Below are 23,062 nucleotides of genomic sequence, written 5' to 3'. Positions count from 1 at the left end.
TCTCAGCTGGTTTTGAAGTATCATTAAAGTTTATTCATATAAACATGGGAGGAGAATACTCAAAGCAGAATGAACTATATGTGCTAAGGATCAAAGATGAAAGAAATCATAGTACAATGCATATTGAGTAATTGTTAAATTCTTGAAATTTTGATAAGCTATTGATTTTTCTCAGCAGCCTAAGTAGATGTACATTTATGAATGGACATTGTAGATTCAATATTAATAATGAACTGCAGAAGAGGTAGGAAATTACTAGAGTAGTTTAGAGGTACGCAAACTGCCAGAAGGTTTTGCCCTTCTAGTTTTCAATAAGAGAGAGCATGACTGATGTGATGGTTGTGTCAACTGATCTGTGTCATAGTGCCCAGATATATAATCAGACAGTACTCTGGATGTTGTTGTGAGGGTGTTTTTCGATAAGATTACCATGTAAATCCGGGGACTTTGGGTAAAGCAGATTGCCCTCCATAATGTGGATAGGCTGCACCTAATCAGTTGAAGCCTGAATAGATCAACAGACTCCCCCAAGCAAGGAGGGAGAATTCTCCTACCAGACAGCTTTCGGACTTCAACTAAAACATCAGCTCTTCTGGGTCTCCAGACCCACACCCACCCTGCAGATTTTGGACTTGCCAGCCTCCATAGTCACATGAGCTAATTCCTTAAAATAAATCTCTTTATATATAAATATACACACACCCCCACATATATAGTTCATACATTCTGTTTCTTCTTTTTCTCTGGAGAATCCTGACCAGCACAACCAAATAACCTGCACTGATAATGGTGTGGCTGGTGATATGTGAATGGACTTAAAAGATAAACTTAACCTTATAGTAGATTTCATAGTATAGAGAAAGAGACAAGAGATGAAGCAGTCAAAGAGGATGCTTAAATTCCTGGCTTGGGGCAACTGGATAAATTATAATTCCTTTCACTGAAATAGGGAACATGGAAGGAAGTGAAAATTCTAAGTGTCAAAGAAACACTAAGCTTTGCTCCAGATATGTGTTTAAGGCAGCCAAGTGTCCAAGATATTTAATAAGCAGTTAGATTCAATGCCCTGAAGAGGAGAGACTTTGAATATAGGCATAGATTTAAGAGTCAGCTGTGGATGGATCATAACTGAAGACACTGACATTATTTCATATTGTGAGAGTCATATTTTCAGCTTTAGATTTTAATAATTAAAGTAGATACATCAACTTTCAATGAAATCATCATAGAATTTCGTCATTTTTAATTCCTTCAGCAGCTTGCACATCATTTTGGTGTTCACTGTATGTGTCAACATTGTTAGAGATGAGGGATTCACCGTGTTCTCTAGCCGCCCCCTGCATATCTAGATCACAGTTAATTCAGTGAATCATGGCCAAGTCAAAGGAGAAAATACAAAGGAAAACACTTGTTAATTGCAAACGTCATATAGCTGCCATAAAGTTTTCCTTTAATAAAATGAAACTTTTCAAGCTCTGAATGTCATTATGATATGATTCCTAGAAAGAAGAAAAAAACACAATGATAAACTAAGATAATGATTTGAGTCTTTCTAAGGAATTTTGACCATGTTATGTGGGACAAGAAGAGAGCCATTTGATAGTAAAATCCAAGCCAAGCAGCAGTGTTGCTAGGCAATCTCCCTGGGAGCTTCCCAGGTGTAATCTGAAACCAGCTCCCATCCTGGGAGAGCAGAAGAGACCAAAGACCAAGGCATAAGAAAGAGGCAGCTTACTCCAAGTTGGTAGTTGGTAGGTTTAACAAGCAAGACAACTTACTCGCAAGGCTTGTTTTGGGCAGCTGCAAGAGTAGGTTCCTACCCCCACCCTCCAAGTCTTAACAGTTTATATAGAGACCTTAACTGGGCTCAGTCATGTACACAGGGGCCCTAACTGAGTTTGGTCACTTACTGAGTCCAGACACTCTCATCACCACATTACTATCATAAGGCTGTATCCTTGTGGCAGCTTCTAAGAGTGAGAAAGGCAAGCAGAGCCCATATTCCAAAGAAAGGGGATGGGGGTAGGGAATAGGCACCCTTCCAATCGCCAGGGTCCAGCTCACGAGTCAAACTGGTGGTCACAGCTTCTTGAGGATCTTCCCCAACAAGTATGCCCCTTGCTGACTAGAATGAAGGTCTATCTCTCTGTGTAAAAGATATTGGATTTAGAGATGAGCCTGTTAGACTTTCAACAAAGGCCCATCCACTAATTGAGATGTGTGGAATTTACATTAGATTCCAAACAAGTAACAACAACTTATCCATGATATCAATTGCCCATTCTCAAGGAAATACTGGACATTTGCAAGTTGATATTTAAAAGTGGGATTACCCAAATTAATGCATGATTCAGCAGCAGATATATTTAAGCATCTGACTACACAGTTTAATATGTTATTTCATGAAATATTAATATTATGACATTAATTTAAATTGATTTAGATATACACACTTTAATAGGGGCAAAAAAATTAAACGTTGTTACCAAATCATCATGCCTTGTTCTACACAGAGCTGTTGACAGGAGTGGTTCTCGTTCAGATCTTATTAGCATCTTCATTAACGAACTGTAGCAGGGAGTGCACAACAGATTAATGGAATTCAGTGAAAATCATAAATCAATAAATGAGTTTAGTGATCAGGGATACCTAGCACTAAAGGTTTTCAATGATTAAATTACAAGATGAGTCACCTGCAAAGGTGCAGAGAATATTTTAAGTCAAAATGATACCAGAAAAAAAAGAAAGAAAGAAAGAAAAAAAAATAACTGTAGTCCCAAATGTTACAAACTACTATCGTGTAAAAGAATAGACTAGGTTATACCAAGTTCCTACACCATTTCTAACCAAGATACAAATCATATTAAAAACATATGGCCCCATATGGTATAATCTTGGAGCACATATTTGCTTTTCTCAAGCCCTAACTCATAACTCGTATTAGTCTTACATAGTCTATTTTCTTTGGAAAATGAATATTGTCCTCAATTTTCAACCACTTAGTAGAGTCTTTCTCTAAACAGAATAGAACAAACAAAAACTGGTTCTGTGTCCTATGTGGCTTTGCTGTGGTTATTTGCTTTATCTGATGACATTTTGATTACTAAGGAACTGCTTCAGTTTCACCAGTGATCCTGTTAAAACTAGATTGCATCTGGTTAGTATTCGTAGAGAGAAACCTTCAGCTCTTCATTATGCCACACATACACATAGGCACACACACACACACATACATGCACACACATACAAACACACCAGGAGGAGTAGGTGACCATTAAAAAATTACAAGTAGATTTTGGAACAAATATATGTCTCTTTCTTGAGGTTTTTTTTAACCCCCTCAATCATTCAGCTGACCAGGCTCCCCTACAGGTTTGGCTCCCACAGCCCTGGCTTGCAGAAGCCAGAGATTGTGCCTAGAGATAATTAGACACTCTTGTTCTCTACTGGACCTTGTACTCTTGTTCTTTTCCTTCTCACTGGCTTTGTTTCCTTTTTTATTGCTGCTGTTAGCAAGGTTGCAAGTTCAGACGTGAGGAAGCAAAGGAAGTATCTTGGCCTATGTTTGGGTTCAGATTCTAAGATATCTTTTGCTTCAGCAATAGAAACTCTACATATGGTCCAGGCTAACTCTATAGGATTTGAAACAGGGATTCGGAGATAAATTCTGTCTTACTGGTCATTGTGCCCTGTGCATATACTTCTTTAGGGAACTCTGTGAAAACAGGCTTTTTGAGGACAGGATTAAGGTGTTTCAGAGATTTTAGATCAAATATCATCTAAATCTCATTTCATTGTTTTGCAGTCACATTCCTCTGGCTATGTTTGGAAGCTCCCAAATACTAAATAACTGAGATATTTAAATTTATTTAGAAAATACATACTCCTTTTTATAATGTAAAGGGTCAGAATGGATTTCTTATGAGCAGTTTTTATCACTGTTTGTTTGTGATAAATAAACATTGACTGTTTGGTAAAGCCAGTACGTTTGCTGGGTCTATATAGAGATGTTCTCAGTTATTAATATATGCTATGAAATTTCAGGCCATATGAAAGGTTTTTTTTCTTTTAATGACTTCTCATAGTTCAATAAAACATGCCTAAAGACAAATGCACAGATTAAACATGGACAAATCATTACAAGTTGAACACACCATGCAATTTTCATCCGAGTCAAGAAATAAAATATACCAGGCCCTCTGGAGATGCCCTTTGTGGCTGTCACCACCCAGTCCTCTCCCCAAAGTAAAGATTACGATGTGTTCTAACACTATTAACTTTTGCTATTTTTGATTTTTACATGAAATTGTATACGATGTATTGATTTTTGTGGTTTCTTTTGCTTGTTACTATATATTCTTTTGTTAATACAAATATTCTTTTGTTAATACTAAAGGTTATAACTTTCATTCATGCTATTATGTGTAACAGTAATTTGTTCATTTTTTTTATTATATACCATTTTGTTTTATGGATATGCCACAATTTATTGGTACGTTTTATAGATAAATTCTTTTAGATTGTAGCTGTTTTGGATGACTATGACTAAAGCAGCTTTAAACATTTCTGTAAGAATCATTTGAAATACACATATATACATTTTTTTGTTTGGTTTTATGCCAATAACTGGAATTCCTGGGTCATATTCATTTTGGAAAGATACTGCCAAATGTTTTTTCAGAACAGTTTTATCAATTTATACAATCGTTAGCAATATATGGGATTCCAATTGCTTCCCATTCTTGGCCACATTTGGTATTGTCAATTCTTTTAACTTTTCCCATTCTGGTGCATGTGAAGTGGAATTAAATTTGGTTTTGCTTAGTATGTTTGTGATTTTTAGTAAGCAGCTAGGAGGTTGACTGTTTACCATGTATATGTTCTTTTTGTTAAGTGCCTGTTCATGTCTCTTACTCATTTCTAAATTCTGGGTAAAATCATTTTGTTAATTTTATGCTCAATATATTTTTTTCAGTCCATATCTTTCCCTTTCACTCTCTAAATGATGCATTTTGATGAGCAAAAGCTCCTTATTTTAAGGTAATCTTATTTATCATTCCTTTTCTGTACAGTTAGCCATGTTTAAGAACTCTTTACCTAACATAATTCATGATAATTCTCTCCTACGTTATGTTATCTTTTGTTTTACCCTTCATATTTTAATCTTTAGTTTAGCTGCAACTAATTTCTGGTTTTGATATGAGATGGGGGTTAGTTTTTAACATTTTCCCTGTTGGTATCTGATAACGCAGCATAATTTATTGAAAAGAACACTACCACTAGTCCACATTGTCACATTTATCCTAAATGGAGTCCTTATATGAATATGTTTATTTCTGGACTCTTTTTTATTTCATTAGTTTATTTTTTATCTTTGGATCAACAGGACGTTCAATTATTATAGCCTTATAATAAGTCTTAATATCTTGTGAGCAATTCCTCTTTGTTCCTCACGTAGTTTTAACTATTCTTATTCCCTTAGGTTTCCAGATATATTTTAGAAACAGTTTGCGATTTCCATACATACAAAGAAATTTGTTAGAATTTGGATTAGGGTAGCATTGTATGTATAAACCAATTTTGAGAGAACAAACATGTTTACAATATTGAATCTTTCAATCAATGAAACTCAATATTTACTTTAGGTCTTATTTAATATATTTCCATATAATCTTTAATATTTTTTGGGTGAAATCTTATCCATCTTTCATAGATTTGTACATTACATCAGAGGTTTTTGAAACAATTGTAAATTATATCATCTAAAAATTTTATTTTCTTTTATTTTTTCCTACTTTATACATATGAATTTGATTTTTGTATATAAACTTTATTTGCAATGACCCTCTGAAATCCATAGATAGAATTTTCCTTTGAGAGGGATAGCTCTAATATTTTAAAACTTTTGAACTAAATTATATAAAGCAGAAAATTCATTTTTGCAAACTTACTAATATAATGTTTGTATCAATAGAGACCATAGACGGAAAGAAACGTCTTCAATAAATTGACAGCAGTGGGCGTAGCTTCCCTATGGCGATCATGAAGATTTTTTTATGATCAGATAATATTTTTCTCATTTTTAAAAGGTTCTTTTTAGAAAAGTTGAAAGAAAAGGACAATTCTCCCAAATTTACCAATAGTTAATATCCCGCCATATTTGCTTTCTGATTACAGAGAGAGACAGAGAAAGAGAACTATTTTTGGCAGAATTATTTAGAAATAGTTTTCCTGAAGCTGCTAAGAACAAGGACCTCTCCACCTACATAGCCACATGGTGATTTTCACACGTAGGAAAATTAGTGATAACTAAATAACATCATCTAAGATAGTTGCATGTGTTCCTAAAATGTGTTTTGTAGCTGTTTTTAATCCAATGCCCAATCATAGTTCATTCATTTTATTTGTTTTACATGTTTCTTTATGCTTATTTTTTTAACCTCTAATGGTTATCCCAATCTTTTGTTTCTTTTTTTTTCTGACAAGTTTGAAAAGTGCGTAGACATACTTTTTGCAGAATATTCTATCTTCCAGATGTGTCTGTGATTAGATGGAGGTAAAATATATTTGGAAAGAAAAAAATAGAAGTGATGTTCTGTATTTCTTTGTGAATCACATCAGGAGGCACATTGTGTTTGGTCACTTGTTTAAAATTGATGCCTGGATTCTTCCATCAATCTGTAAAAATATCTTCTGCAAAATAGGACAATGTTGTTTCATGTCAATCTTGCCGCACTTACTCTCTTTTCTGGTGTATTTGTTAGGACATTCAGTACAGTGCTGGAAACGAATAATGATGGGGAGCATCAACAGAAATGTGTTTCAGCATTGTGCAGTGTTTACTGCTCTTATTGTTTTGTTTTTTCTTTTGTTTTTGCAGATTAGGATCACTTTCCACAATCCCAGTTTGGTAGAGCATTTTATTAGCACTTATTGAAGTAATTGTATCACTCATTTCTCTCTATTTTATTACACTGATATCCCAATGTTAAATTAATCTTGAGTTGCTAAAGTAAAATGAACTTGATCATAATGGTTTATTATTCTTATATATTGCTTTAAAATACATATTTGCTATTATGACTCTCTTTTTTTAATTTCTCATGTATGTCCATAAAAAGAGTTAGAACTGGAAATGTTCTTGTTGAATTCTCGTCTGGTTCTGGTGTCAAGTTCTCTTATCTTCAAAAAATGAATTGGAATGTCTCCTCTTTTTCTAATTTCTGAAGGAATTTCTCTAAGATTTGTGTATTTCTTTTTTAAATATTTGGTAAAATTCATCTGCATTAAATTTTCTTTGAGTAGAGGCTTTTAAATTATGGTTTGAAATTCAATACTTTTCCTTGTTAAAAATTGATACAAATTTTCCATCCATATTTGTATTTGCTTGTCATATTTATTTTTCTAGAAATGTTGTTATGTCATCTAAAATTTCTCTAGAAATGCTTCTTATTAAATACCTGGTTACTTGCTTACACAATACAGGCCTAACTTTGAGAACCCACCTGCATCACTACCTTACTAAGAGACAGGTTCAATGAGATGGAACAACCTACTCCTCTTACCAACAAGTAGCAGTGAGAACAGTTTTCATCCCATTTCCCTCAAGACTAAGGAATGATCAACAAAACAGGGGACATTTGTAACCATGGGCCTGCTGGGACCAGTTCAACTGACCCCATCTTATCAGCAGAATAATTGAGTTGTTTTTCAAGATCTGACAATTCTCCCTTGTCCAGTTCATGCCAGTTGAGACCACCTGCCAATCAACAGGGCCTGTGCAAATGCCTGATCAGTGACCTTTTTGAAGTCAAGGGGCTGACAACTCCACCATCAAATCATGTCAACACCACCGTTTTGTGAACATGCATCCTCTGAAGAGCCACAAACTTGAATATGCTTGCACAGATCATCAATTACCTCACTTTATCTTACGTCCAATTATCTATCTCCACAGTTCAGACTGCCCTGCCCTTCATCCCATAAATTTTCCCCCAAGACCTGGATAGAGGGGACAGATCTGAGAGAATATGCCTCCTCTCTCCTTGCAGGTTGATCTAGCAATAAAGCAGTTTTTTTTCCCCAAAAGCTGATGCTGTAATAATCGGCTTTTTAAAAATGCATGTTGAGTAGGAGAACTACATTTTTATGTGTTAACAATTTTGTTGACCACAGAGGGACTAGGACCTATGACTGCCTACCTGTGGCTCTGGAGCCCCCAGCAGGGTGTGGAGTCTTTTCACTGACCCTAAGGGGCCACCTAGACAATTTTGTCTGGAGGCTTGGCTGATTGGGTTCTCGTTTCCTACTGTAGTGTCTCAGGCCACCTTAGCTCTCTTTTTCCTTTTGAGAGGAGAAACAGCTCCACGATCAGAGGTCTTTTGGGTAAATAATCTCCTTAAAATTGACCTGTACCTAAATTGTCTAATAATCTCATCAAGACTGTGGGTTAGAGACCCCACTTGGGAGATATTTGCTGGGTTAAAGAACCAAGGCCAGAATCGTGGACTTGAGTCCTACTCTAAGGGAGACAATATAAAAGGTTACAGCATTGGGGCACTGAAAGGATTGGGTTAGAATCTCAAACTCTGGATTAGAGTCCCAAAGTATTGGATTTCTATGTCTGTTCATGTTTGTTATGTCTGACTGTTTTATTTGCTAAAATTGGCTATTTGGACACTGGGTTTCTTGGTGACTATAACAAACTCTCTTTAGAAATTACCTTGTTCATTGTAATCACCTTGGGAAAAGCCCCCTAAAATGGGGATAACTGTAAACTGATGGAAAAATAATCCAGGATAATTTAAAATTACAGTGGCCATTTTAGACTCTTTTGGAGCCTTCAAACCAAGGAATAAGGAAAATCTTTAATCTTTACAGAGTCAAGTGCTCCAACTTCTAGCACAATTGCTTAAAACCTAAAGGTTCCAGAAGGTGTAAATATTTATAAAGAACACCAACAATCTTACCAAGCTTCCTTCATGTCCTGAGGGCTTGGCTTGATAACCATCAGGTTGGGGTCCCAAAATACAGTTGGACAAAAGTGCAGTTGCACCTAATTTTGCAGTCAGAGGTGGTTGGACAGAAAAGCAGATTGCACTCCCTTTTGTGGCTAAGAGTCCTACCAAACTGCCACTAGTCTCAGGGGAATTACATTAGCCATGAGAAGGAACATTCTGATTAGGTAAGATCATTTAAGAAGTGCACTTAAAAGCAAAAACTTCAAAATTCCAAGATAACTTTATTAAAATTTTGTTACAAAAAGCTAATAGAAAATAAAGTTATAAAGGTACCTGAAAGAAAAATATATTAGGTCATGGCTTTACAGACACCCCCATAATTTATCTTGACGTAGACCCCAATACAAGCTCCTCCCAGAGTTAAGGAGACTCAGAGATCTTCTGGGAAAACGCTACATTAAAGATTAATGGATGGCTGGCCCCATGGCTGATTGGTTAAGTTTGCTCACTCTGCTTTGGCAGCCCGGGGTTTCACTGGTTCGAATCCTGGGCACGGATATGGAACCACTCATCAAGCCATGCTGAGGTGGCATCCCCCATGCCACAACTAGAAGGGCCCACAACTAAAAATATACAACTATGGACCTGGGGGCTTTGAGGAGAAAAAGGAAAAATCAATAAAAATCTTAAAAAAAAAGATTAATGGAGTTATTCAATATTGCCGGGTAGAGTTATTATTTGTCCCAGCTGAAACCAGACAAGATATTTGAAAAGATTTAGCAACTTATGATCCGAAATTTGGCTAAACAGGAAGTTGATATGTAGAAATTGATAAGAATTTTTTCAAGCTTTCTTTCCTAAGTTAAAATAAAACTAAGCACCCAGAGGGAAAGAAGTAAATTAGGGATGATGTAGTTGGACAGGTAGATCAACTTGTAATGTCATTTAAGTTACAGCCCAAATTTATGAGGAATTAACAGTAACTGTCCTAAACTTACAAACCTTTTCAAAACTGGAAATCAGCTCTAGAGGTGGTTCAGATTCCACCCATTTCTTTGACTCAAAAAGGTTTATAGCCTCTCTGGGGAACAGTTATCTAGCACAATACCAATTTCTAAAACTGAAGAAAAAAAAGAGAAAAAGGGAGCTTGGTGTTACTGTACCTGATTCATGGTATTAATTTTAAGACAATAGTTATGGAATCTCTGTGTCTATATGTCTATATATACATATATACGTGAGTGTGACATTTTTTACCCCTGGATGGTATAATTTCTAAAAGAGTTCTATTTAATTGACTTGCAGTAGGTGCTTCTATAAATGTAATAGGAACTAACACAAATGTCTTTCAGTTAACATAATATAAAACAATCTTTGGCAAGTGAAAGTATATTTAAGTTTGTAGTTAGATTAAAATAAATGTGTATTCAGAGTTATTAACATTGGATATGATACAGACATATTATCTCTATTACAAAATTTGTCAGCAAAGAAAATAGCTTAGAATAATAGCTGATTTTTCTAATTTATCATGATGTTTTTGTAGGGAATCTAAACATAATTATCAGGAACAAGTAAACTAAAAGTTTTGGGGTAAACTTTTTAGCAGAAATTATGTGTTATGGCAGGTGTATTTAAAACAACTTCCAAAATCTCTTGGTAACTTGAAAGTTTGAAGTTTTATTAGGTTAAATTAAATAATGGAAAATTCATTGAATATCTAGATCATTTTCAAATATGATAAAATATTAGACATTAAAACTAAATACAGGTTTACCTACTTTTGGCTTCTTATTATCGAAAAACGAAAAGATGTTTGGTTCTATGAGTAAACATATCTTGTATTTTATTACAAGATTGTACTGTAAAGTGAAATATTTCTAGAAGTTGTAAAAGAATTTATAAAGTTGTGATGCCACCAAATCATAATGTAAAATACAGTTCATAATTACTTTCTTCATAGTTTTCACTAAACGTTAAGATTTATAAGGCTTAAAATTCTAGTTAATATATGTTATCAAAGCTACTAAAATTAATAAGTGAAATTTCTTTGTATTCAAGGAAAGTAAGATGTATGTTTTTAGTAAAGAAGTTATAAAGAATAGAGATATTTTATTTGTTTGTTTTGTGAAGAAGATAAATTTGTCCTAGTATACTCGAACGTAAAGAAGGCATAGGACAAATTCTGAATGTAGACAGAAAGTTATAGAAGGTTTGTAGAGAATAACCCTGAGGAAAGTATTTTTTTGCATGGTCAAGTTGGCTAAGATTAAAATGAATTCAATTAAGTGAAAAAGTTTTAATGTAAAATGTAAGCTTGTATAAAAATGAGAATTTGGTTTTCTTTCTCTTCAAAAGATAATTTTCTTGGACTTTTAGTCTGATCTCAATAAAAAAGATTATAAAAGATTTTTCTTTAGTTTTGAGTAAGTCTATCTAAAAGACAAAATTTTATGTTTTGTCAAAATAATTTCCAATGTTCTAAAAGGTCAAAATCTCTCTATTAAGAGAACTAAAGTTTTTTTAACTGTTCAACTCTATATGTTTGCCTTCTTCTTCTGTTATTTGCCAACATCTTCTGTTGTCACTTTGGTTAAATAGATACCTAAGCATTGTTTCCTATCTGACCAAGTATTTTAAAACCTTTTAACTTTTTTGACAAACTTCCTCAAAATTCACGCTAAGTAAAATCTCTCTTTTTTTGAGAATTTCCAAGGGGGGACTTCTCATAGAGTTTGTTTTCTCTTTATACAAATAGGGAGAGATCATACTAATTAGGCTTGCATGTCATACTAAATTACATGGGAAGCATTGTCAAATAAATGATGATAAACCTTTCTAGGTTATATTGCATGGGCAAATATTATTAATATAAGTTTTAAAACTTATGTAACATTCTTAAAATTCTGATTTGTCCTGCTTATCAGTCATAATAAAATTTATTTCAAAGTGTTGTATGTCATATAGGTAGCCAACTTTCTTAGTCAGTTGCTATTTTTGAGTCTTTTCTTATTTGAAGATGGTTGATTTACTCTGATGTTATTGCAGATGTATCGCATCTTCAGAGAGCTTCATGGATAGGACTCTGACACTTACTCTACAGTACAGGTTTCTAATAAACTTTCAGATTATAAACCTGAGCTGGGTAAGAAATTCCAGAGATGTAGTGGAGAAACTGATGGTCTCATAAAATTGCTAACGAAAGATGAAGATCCAGATTTTATCACATAATATAGAATGAACTGATGAAGATGATTATAATTTTTATGACATTTTTCATAAAATACTGCTTTTTTTATTGCTTTGTTTTTCCAGATTTAAGGAAAACTTTCTCCTTTCTCTGAAACTAACTATAACTTATGGCAATTTGTGAAATTATACATTTGTAAGCAGAATTGAAACATTTACTTTTTATCCCTATCTAATCCCTCTAGAATTTGGAAACTCTTGATGAGTGAGTATTCTTAATTTTATGCTAATAGAGTTATTTAAATAAGTTCAATAAGAATCTGTTCTACTTATAACAGGACAAAATTGGAAACATTGATTACTTTACCAAGACTTTGACTAGAATGTCATATTTGAGAGAAACATGAGTAGAATTAGATATGCACAACAGCTTTAAGAGAAATGATTGACTTTACAGCACAAATGAAGCCTCTTGAAAATGTTGGCCTGGTACTTTGCTTACAGGATACCCATGAACATTGCCAGATGAGTAAAGAAGACCACTCCTTGGAAGGTTCAAGAAACTCAGGATGTCTTGGGAACCTCAAAAAGAGAGGAATTCACCCTTATCTACAGGTATTGCAGACAGCATCTCATGACAAGTCCTTGGCTTGGCTTTCTTGGCCACAAGAGGTCTTTAAAGTTCAACCTGAGATTCCTTATAAAAAGTTCCAGAAAAGCATATTTAGAAGAGCCTATATGATCAGTTGTTATTCTTGCTGTACTTATATAGATAACTGGGCTAATTTTATTGAAACTAGACTTATTTTGCCAACCAATTAGTCTTAATTTGGCTATTTTTGGTAAAAATGAGGGTGATTTTACAGAGAAAAATTATATTTCAGTAGGAACTATAGTACACATTTGTGGATATTAGATTCTAGTTCTGTTAATTGTCTTTGAGGTTTTTGTTTTCTACCTGTTTTTGATGGATTCTGAATTCTTCTAGTCTCCTGAAATATCTAGCTAAAAATCTCCAAACTAATATTTTTAAGTTTTTCTGCTGGGAGCCGTGGCTACATCATTTGATCGGCTGTTTGACAGGGTCCAGCTGATTAACGCTGAGGGGTGCAGGGTTGCCCCTTGGTGAAGAATAACCGGCCAGCCCCTCACATAGTTCTGAAACCTGTGCTGCTTCTAATTGCCCTTCATTCCTTTTCCTTTCTTAACCTCCAGTTTTCACTCATTTGGGTGGCTGCTTGGGAGGCACTACCTCCCAGGAAAATTAGATATAGTAAGAGAATGTGACCACCTGCAGGTAACTTTCAAGATATTTTTCAGTTAATTATTGGCGGAGCACACAGTCCCATTTGAGACAAGCAGAAAGGAATCCTGCCCAGATAAGATGTCGAATTAGGTTTATGGCCCCCGTTTGGTTAATATTTCCTTCTCCCTCCAGTTCTTTGTCTAAATATACATATGCATCGTCCTTCTAAGTTTGCTGGTTAATTGGATGATCAAGAAGTATCTATGTATTATTCTTGACCTTCTGCTTTCTGTTAAAATGTTATAGAGGTTTTCTCCTAAAAGCAATAAATAATAAATAATTGGTGAGTAGAAGGGCCGAGGGGTGCAAGAATGCCCCTCGGTGAAGGATGGCCAGCTGACACCCCTGATATTTTCTGAATTATATGCATGCTTTCTATCAAGGTTATGTGTATATTTATTTCTCTTTTTTATTCTTGAAGATATATAGTTTAGCTTAGCTTTTCAGCCCTTTACTTTACTAACAAAGTGATACTTTCTCCGGCAGTGTACTTAAGGGACTGTTAGCTCTACAATCTAAAAGACAAAGGAATGCTTCCACCCCCTAAAGGGCGCGAAAAAGTAAAGATGTTTAACTGCCCGCTGAGAATGCAGATAGCCCTGGGGATAAGACACCCTGGAGTTGCCTTTTGTTCCCATTAACCATCTACACTAATGGCGTAAATGATTGAGGGAGGCAGGGATGGCTCCACCAGGATGTAACCAGACGGACTGCTGTCCTGTCCGGAGGCCTGGACCTTCTCTCTTTGATTTAACTTTACCATGAATTACAAACAGACGCCTAGGTACCTATCTCCTTTAGCTTAGAGACAACAAACACTAGTTAATTGCAGAGAAGACGATCATTAACCTTATGCTCTATAGAATGGAATGCTAATAAATATTCTTGTGCTCGTTTTTTACTTCCTTATCTCTCTGAGAATATTTGTAAAACTATTTCTGTACTAATCCTGAAAAATATATAAACGACACTTGTGCACAGTAAAGTCGGACTTGCTAACACCAACCCAAGTCTCACGTCCCCTTTATTTTCCCCTCCCTCATCGCACCGACGCCGTCCATCCCTCAGGAACCTGGACTCCGCCGGGGCGGGACCCTGGCATTTTTCCAGCATTTTCATTTGGAATCATTGAGAACTGAAATCACCCTTTCCTTTTTCCTCTAGAAACTGAAGCTGGACAACATTGATATAAACTTAAGAGAGATTTACGTGTGTTGCAGAGTAAGCCACTCAGAAAGATACCTGAACACCTGATGACATCATCAGAAGCATTCCAAATTGCAAACGATGCTTCAACATTGACATCTAGAAATCTTCTTGACTAGCTTCCCCCTGGGCTCAGAAACTGGCTTATAATTTTCTCCAACTGTTAACCTTGCTTTTTTTGTTTGTTTGTTTCTCTAGAAATGCTTCTTATGAAATACCTGGTTACTTGCTTACACAATACAGGCCTAACTTTGAGAACCCACCTGCATCACTACCTTACTAAGAGACAGGTTCAATGAGATGGAACAACCTACTCCTCTTATCAACAAGAAGCAGTGAGAACAGTTTTCATCCCATTTCCCTCAAGACTAAGGAATGATCAACAAAACAGGGGACATTTGTAACCATGGGCCTACCAGGACCAGTTCAACTGACCCCATCTTATCAACAGAATGCTTGGGTCATTTTTCAGGATCTGAGAGTCCTCCCTTGTCCAGTTCAGGGCAGGGAGACCACCAACCCATCAACCAGGCCTGCACAAATGTCCAATAAGTGAACTTTTTGATGTCAAGGGGCTGAAAGCTCCACCTTCAGATAACGCTAACACCACCATTTTGTGAACATGCATCCTATGAAGAGCCATGAAGTTTTATTTAGCTTGCACAGATCATCAATTACCTCACTTCTCCTTACCCCCAATCACCTATCTCCACAGTTCAGACTTCCCTGCCCTTCATCTCACAAATTTTTCCCCAAGCCCTGGATAAACGAGACAGATCTAAGAGCATATGCCTTCTGTTTCTTTGCAAGTTGATCTAGCAATAAAGCTGTTTTCTTTTTCCAAAAGCTGATGCCATAATGATTGGCCTTTTTTAAGCCAATCAGGCTTAAAAAAAAGTGCATCAGGTAGGAGAACCTCATTTTTCTGCAGTAACAATAATATCCTCTTCTAATTTTTTTGTGTCTTTAGGATCTATAGTGATGAACTGCTTTTTATGTTTTATATTAGTTATTTCTGTTTTTAATCCTTCTTGCTCTCTTCTTCTCTCTCCCATTCTCTCCATGATATTGTCATGTTATTAACTTTATTAGTATTTTTGAAGAACAAAGTTTTATCTTTATTGATAAATTTATCATTCATTTGTTTTCTGTTTTATTATTATTTATCTTGTTCTACTTCTCAGTTTTTTATTTAGGGTCATCAGATTTTTTAAAAAAAATTAAAAAATAAGTTACACAGATAAATTTGAACTCAGATAAACAACTTTTTAAAAATATATGTAAATCTCCAATTGTTGAGAACTGCTTATAGTAAAAAATTGTTTGTTGTTTATCTGAAATTCAAATTTACTTGAGTGTGCTGCATTTTATTTAGCAACCCTATTAAAAACTCCCTCTATTAGTATTAATGTCTTATTGTTGTTTTTATTTCTTGAGATAGATATTTAGATTATTTATTTTTGAACTTTGTTACATTTGCATTTAAGGCTGTAAATTACCTCACAGCATGGTTTAGGTGGGACACTTGATTTTTAGCATGTTCTAATTTCATTATCATTGAGCTTAAAATATTTTCTATGTAAATATGTTTACATAGCTGTAAATATGTTTACAAAAAGATTGGTGAAATCACATTCATTACAGCACTATGGAAAACTATTCAAATATCCATTAATAGTAGAATGGATAAAGATCTCATTTATACAATGTAGCACTAAAGAAAAATTTAAAAAGAACAAACCACTGATAAATGCAACAACCTGCATGGTTCTCAAAAGCATCAAAAGAAGCTACAATAGGGTGCTTTGGTCTGGAAAGGTACAAGATAGACTTTTTAAGGGAGATGGAAATGTTCTATATCATAATCTTAATGGTGGTTTTAAAGATACATGTATATATTCTGAGTAATATACTTATAATTTGTATTTTGACTATTTGAAAGTGATGTCTCTTTTCTTTTAAAGGCAATGAAAAATATTCTGATATATTATGATTAAAACAGGGAATGTATTTGCATCAGCAATTGCTGGCGTGAAAGAAAAAAGATATATTAAAATATCAAGTCTTAATTATATCTGAACGTCTTACTTAACACTATAAACCACAATAAAAGTGTAAATTCAAATAAAATTATTTATCCATTGTAATTTATGAGGCATTTTAGTATTTTCTTTTTTTAAATGATTGGCACCTGAGCTAACAACTGTTGCCAATCTTTTTTTTTCTCTCTGCTTCATCTCCCCAAACGCGCCCCCGTACATAGTTGTATATCCTAGTTGCAGGTCCTTCTAGTTGTGGGATGTGGGATGCTGCCTCAATGTGGCCTGACGAGCGGTGCCATGTTCGCACCCAGGATCCGAACCCTGGGCTGCCACAGCGGAGCGCGTGAACTTAACCACTCGACCATGGAGACGGCCCCCATTTTAATATTTTTATTGTACTTCTTCCCAATTACCCTTATGTTTTATTATTATATACCAGTATTATGTATAAATAATCAAAACTAAAAATAACATAAATAATTTGTCAAAGATCACAAGCTCCGATGAGACAAAACAGATTTAATTCCATATACGTTGAGTTCAATTCTAGGACTAATTCATTCATTCCACAAATATTGGTTGAGAATTTAGCATACAACAGTCTTTACCAAAAAATGGGTTTATAGTTTTGAACAGACAACAATCTATGGTCATTGTCCCACAGAGCTTAGAGCTTATAAATAGAGTCAGTGATATTTAATATGATGCAAAACATACAAATGGAAAGAATGAAGAGAAAAAGACCCTTTGTTTATCTTGATTTAATACTTTTGTAAATAATATCCCTGCAGAAAATTTCATAGGATAAAACCTCACTCCAATGGTTAAAATATCTCCAACTTACCAACATACGAAAGTGAAAATTGTTTCCAAGTTCTGTCATGTTAGTTCCTATTGAGGTGGATTGAAATCCTTTAAACATTTATTCATATAGACTCTCATTTAAAAAAAGAAAATGAAACGACTTGTCAATGTGGTCTTGCAGCAGGGGGCATGGCCCAGGTTTTCTAATCAATTATGGTATTGCTGAGCTTTCCCATCAGGCTGACTCACAGTTCTTCAGACCTGAAACTCTGGTCTGTTTCATTGACTGTCAGTGACTTAAACTCTAAAGCTTATTTTCACCAGGAAGTAATTCACCTCTGAGTTCTTTGAACTGTAAGATACCTGCATTGACCATAAACTATAATCTTTTAACTATCTCCCCCATTTATTTGATTTTCTACTCATTTAACATATATCCCAACAGACCCTCTCCTCTCTTCTAAGTTGTTTCAAGGCTTTATTTTTAAATCCATATTGATAATAGATTTCAAGGTTTACCAATTTAATTGATTCCTGAGTTAATGTCTTTGATTGTTCATCACCAGAGTGAACCAGATTATATCACCCACAATATTCCAATACTATGTTATCTTTTTGTTCCTTTTGCTGCTCATTCTAGGCTGCTATTAAAATACCCATGATTACTAGCTCCCTCAGAATTTCATGTTATGCAACTTTGGCCAGGGATTTAGAGATACTTGGCAATGCTTTGCTTTATCTCTAATTGGCTCATTATAACTCTTCTCTTACCAGCTGTTCAAAATAATCTCTACTTCTTTGATATTCCCAACCTGCCTCCACAACACTCTGGGTAAAGGCTCTGGTTTCTATTTCACTGTAAAGACAGATGACGTTCTACAATCTACCATCTGTATGACGTTTCCAAAATTAAACAAAGAAATTCATCACATCATTCCCATTGCTGTTATATGACTCCAGTTTGTCTTTAGATACTTATAGATTCCACCGTTGGTTTTTTTTCAGCTTCTTTGGTTAACCAGCTTAGCCATGCTTTCCCATACCTCCTTGACTCTGCTTTCCTCTGCCTAGAATTTTGCCTGCCTTGACTCGTTTCTTCATTTACCTCTCTCCTGCACCCACTGCAAGATTTAGCTCAAACATCGCCTTCTCCTGGAGTCCTTCCCCAAGCTGATTTAGATGCAGCTTCCCATAATGCCCACTTTTTCATTCCAAAACCAGGGTGAATATGTCTCTATCACACTCGTCCCTAATATGTTCTAAGCAATTTGAAGGCCAAGACTAGTTTTCTTTTTATAACATTTTTCTTCAAGCCAGTCATACTGGCTAATACGTAATAAACGCACAGATTTTTACTGAATATGTTTAAAAATAAATATTCTGAACTTTATTGAGAGACACCTCTAAATTTCTTGATAGCTTTAAAACATCCTTATTTATTTTCTCTTTCCCTTTCTTCCTTTTTATCCACTTCATTTTTATCCCTCCCTGTCTCAATATCAAAATGGCAGATCCCTATTCATTGCTATAGTCCTGCAAATTGCTTTCGATTCAATCCTCTTCCATCTCCATGTAATAACGTACCATATCATTCCACTTTATATACTTGGTCTAAAAATATTTTTACCTCCACTTCATATTAAGAAAAACTATTTTCTTAACACTGACTCTAGGTCACATCATCTTTCCCTTTAGATATTTTTTGCCCCAAATCGAAACTCTCCCTGTCCTTCTTCATTACTAATTTGATCCTTAACTGATGACAATTTTACTTCTGCTGTCACCATTCTAGTGACAGTGCTTTCCTATTTTAAGTGCAAAACCCTCTCCTCAGTCATCTTCCTCAAGTTCTCTTTCCTCAATGGACTTTAAAAGCCCAAGTGTTCCTTAACTAAATAGCTCTTCCACTCATCCTTTAAAATAGCCATATACTGAGGTGCTGTTCACAACTCTCTTCCTCCTTGGTCTACGTGTTTTATTCTTTGGGCTCATAAGCTGGTGACCATCACAACTTCGATATCCTGTCAGCAATTAAATTCAAAGTATAAGGTCTTCCAGAGCTGTCTGAAAATGCACATTTTGAGCCATTTTGATTAAAATAGCTTAGGCATGTTACCTCTAAATTAGAACTGTGTAGGAACCAACTATATTATGTGTCACTGGCTATTCAAATTCCCAGGAATGGTGCACAGTCTTACAAATACCACCCACACTCTTTGCGTTGCTGTTGAACCAAGCCTTTCAAAGATAGACACACTCCTCCAGGAAATACAGGGTCAGGTTCCTGCAAGCCTATACTCACAACATTTTCTTCAACTTATTAATACATAACCTTATCTTTTGTGTCTTTCTGTTTATAGAAACCTTATTTTTGTGTGTTTCAGTTTATAGACACCTTACTTATATTTATATTTATATTGTTGGTTCACTAACATTTTTTACTTATAACCAACAGTTCTACAACTCAGACCTAAACAAACCTTAGCTAACACGTGTATTTTCCCCGTGAGGCACATTACAGCCTTCTTGCACTTAGGGACACCGGACAGCACTTCAGCACCATGCTTGAAGGCCATTTAAAACCATGAAATCACCAAAACAACTCAAAATTGCAAAACACCTGGCACTAAATAGCCCACAAAAAGGACACTTGTTCACAGAATGAGAGTTGAGACAAGAAAGAAGAATGTCACCTATTCAGTCTCAGCTGGGAACATGCACATTGGGTGACTGCATTTTTTTTGCAGCTCTACAAATGTTCACAAATGACTGCAAAAGCACCACAAGGGTTGATTTTGGAGCTACAAATAAATTTAGCAAATAGGTGGATTTACACACATAGGGTCCATGAATAATGAATATGAACTTTATGGACAGCTCTGCTGCTTCTTTATTTCCTTCCATTCACTTAACTTCTGCTTTGCTGTTTAGAGACACTTTACATGCTTTCCTCAGGACATTCTCTTCCTTTCCTTGGCTAATCCTCCATACAGCAACAGGATCTCAAGCCAAATCCTGACTTTTGTTCATGCCAACCTCAGCTTTTTCCCATCCCCATTTTCCAATGGTTTAAATAGTCTCTAAATCACCAGGGCTAGAAGCTGACATTGTTCCAAGCTTCTCTATCTTTTCTAATATAACTTATTCTTCATATTGCCATCAGCTTTAGTTTCATTAAATAGATGAAATCTTCTCTATGCAGCAACTAAATATTTTAATAGCTTGCAATTTTCTAAATATATATTTACTTTCATTATGTACTTTTTGGCATTAACGAAATATACATACTGCACAGTATTCTATACTCCAATTATGTTGCAAAATCTTCTCATTCATATTTTATTAACGACTCTATACACATATAACAGTCATCTTGATTTTAAACACCATAGATCATTTTTGCAGTTTGGGATCATTCTGTAATTAAAATTATATGGTATCCTGTTTTGTTTCTCATTTTTCTACTCTACTATAACATAACAGAACATGGAAGAATTTTGTTTGTGTGCATTGCTACAAGTTCTTTATTGATTTAATTGTTGATGGAAATATAATCTTTTTCAGTTCAGGTATATTGCAAATAATAGTGCTATGAGCATTTATTTTATTTGCCTCTTGGTGAATATACATACATATTTTTATTGTGCATGTGCCTACAAGTAATATTTCTAAATCAGCAGCATTTGTATGTATTTTACTTTAGTGGATAATTTCAAACAATATTCTGGAGTGTTTTAGTGTTACAGATCAATATTTGGTATTATCTCTCGCTTTCAGTTTAATAATTCTACTTAGTATATAATGATATATCATTATATTTTGCTTTTAATTTCCTTGATAACTAAACATGTTGAGGATTTTCCTATATATGTTCTGGCAATTTGGATAAATACATTGAATAAAAAATGTCTTAGAATATAGCTTTTATTCCTATTCAGATATGGTGAAGTAAATAGATCAGATGACTGTCATTGAAGGGATTTGTTACTCACAGATCCCAAGAGGAGGACATGATGTAGGACAACATAAAGAAGCACCAGTGTCAGTGAGGAGGCAGAGGAAACAAGGGAAACATAGGCAGAAAAATCTACTGTGGTTTTATTGGGAAAGGAAAGTCATGGCAGGGTAAGCAGGTTTAGGATTAGCTAGTTTCAATAATTTCAGTAAGCTCAGGGTCATAGGGGTTGTCCCTGGTTGTCTGGTACCTGGGATGATTAGGGCAGTGGGATAATGACCCCAAGGGACCCTGAGTATGGGAGCCCAATAGAGGAGGTGTTTGGGGTGTGGGCTCCAGATTTGCTGGTTTGAATATGAAAGGTATGCTCACAAGTGAGTTGTTTACTATCCCCAGTAACTTGTTAGCCCTGGGAGGGCGGTCCCTCTAGGGTCAGCAAGGCCCTAGATGTTAAAGCATCATAAATACAGAAAATAAAAAGACATGTTTAATACAAGGAGCTTGTTTAAGGCTTTTTTTCACATTTCTATTGGGTTGTGTCTATTAGGTTGTTTAAAATCAAGAAATCAGTCTTTTGTTCTTTATAAAATATCTTCTTTCCCCTATGTCTTGTCTTTTCACCCTCTTAATGATGTGTGTTTTTTTCAATTTCTGTGATTAAGGTATAATTTTACATATATAAAAATTTAATCCTCTTAGTGTAAAGTTCTGAAAGTTTTGGCAAATATACACATATAACCAACATCACATTCAAAATATAGAATAGATTCATCACCCCCTCAAATCTCCCTTTGTAGTACAAAAACATTTTGCATTAGCAAGAATGTCACAAATATATCACATTTGGAGTCTGATTTATTTCACTTACAATTGAAATTCATCCATGTTGGTATGTATATCAGTAGTTTGTACCTTTCTATTGTTGAATAGTATTCCATCATATGAATGCAATACAGTTTATTCAACTATCTGAAGAGACACTTCACCACTACTCTCCCTGGTGGAAGGAATAGGGTAGACAGAAGCAACGGAAGGTTGTATTGCACTTTTGGCAACAATTTTTTTTTAATCTGTGTGTCTTCTGCTCCATTATGTAGCTTCCCAAATTTTCCAGTTGAGAACATGAGGGGTTCCCTGCCTCCAATCCCACTCTATGTCCTAAACTCTAACACCTGTTTCTCAGTACCACAAGACTGTTAAAACTCCCAGTGTCCTTTATATATTTTTATGCTTTGCTTTTTAGCTCCTTGTACCATGCAGTTTGAAATTTTGGCAAGTACCAACAGATTGGGTTATTTCTCTGTCTATCCTTTCTGAAATCACAAAACTGGTCTCCCCAGCCCTACAAGCTTGTGAAAATTTTAGTTAATTTCCTTGCCTCATAAAGGTGACCTGTACCTTTTCACCTGGATATTGTATGCCCAGAATTGAAAATATATTGAGGGAAAATGCCTTCAAAATATTGGCTCACCTCCCTGTCTCCTTCTCAGGGATTGTGGTCTCTCAAGACTTTGTAGCCTCAGCCTCTCTCTGTTGCCTTCAAGCGTATTTATTACTTTACGTTTTTGTCCTTGGCAAAGGCACTTATAGGCCACCAGCT

This window comes from Equus quagga, chromosome 8 (genome assembly GCF_021613505.1).
Source record: "Equus quagga isolate Etosha38 chromosome 8, UCLA_HA_Equagga_1.0, whole genome shotgun sequence".
Lineage (NCBI taxonomy): Eukaryota > Metazoa > Chordata > Mammalia > Perissodactyla > Equidae > Equus > Equus quagga.
This window is presented reverse-complemented; position numbering follows the sequence as displayed.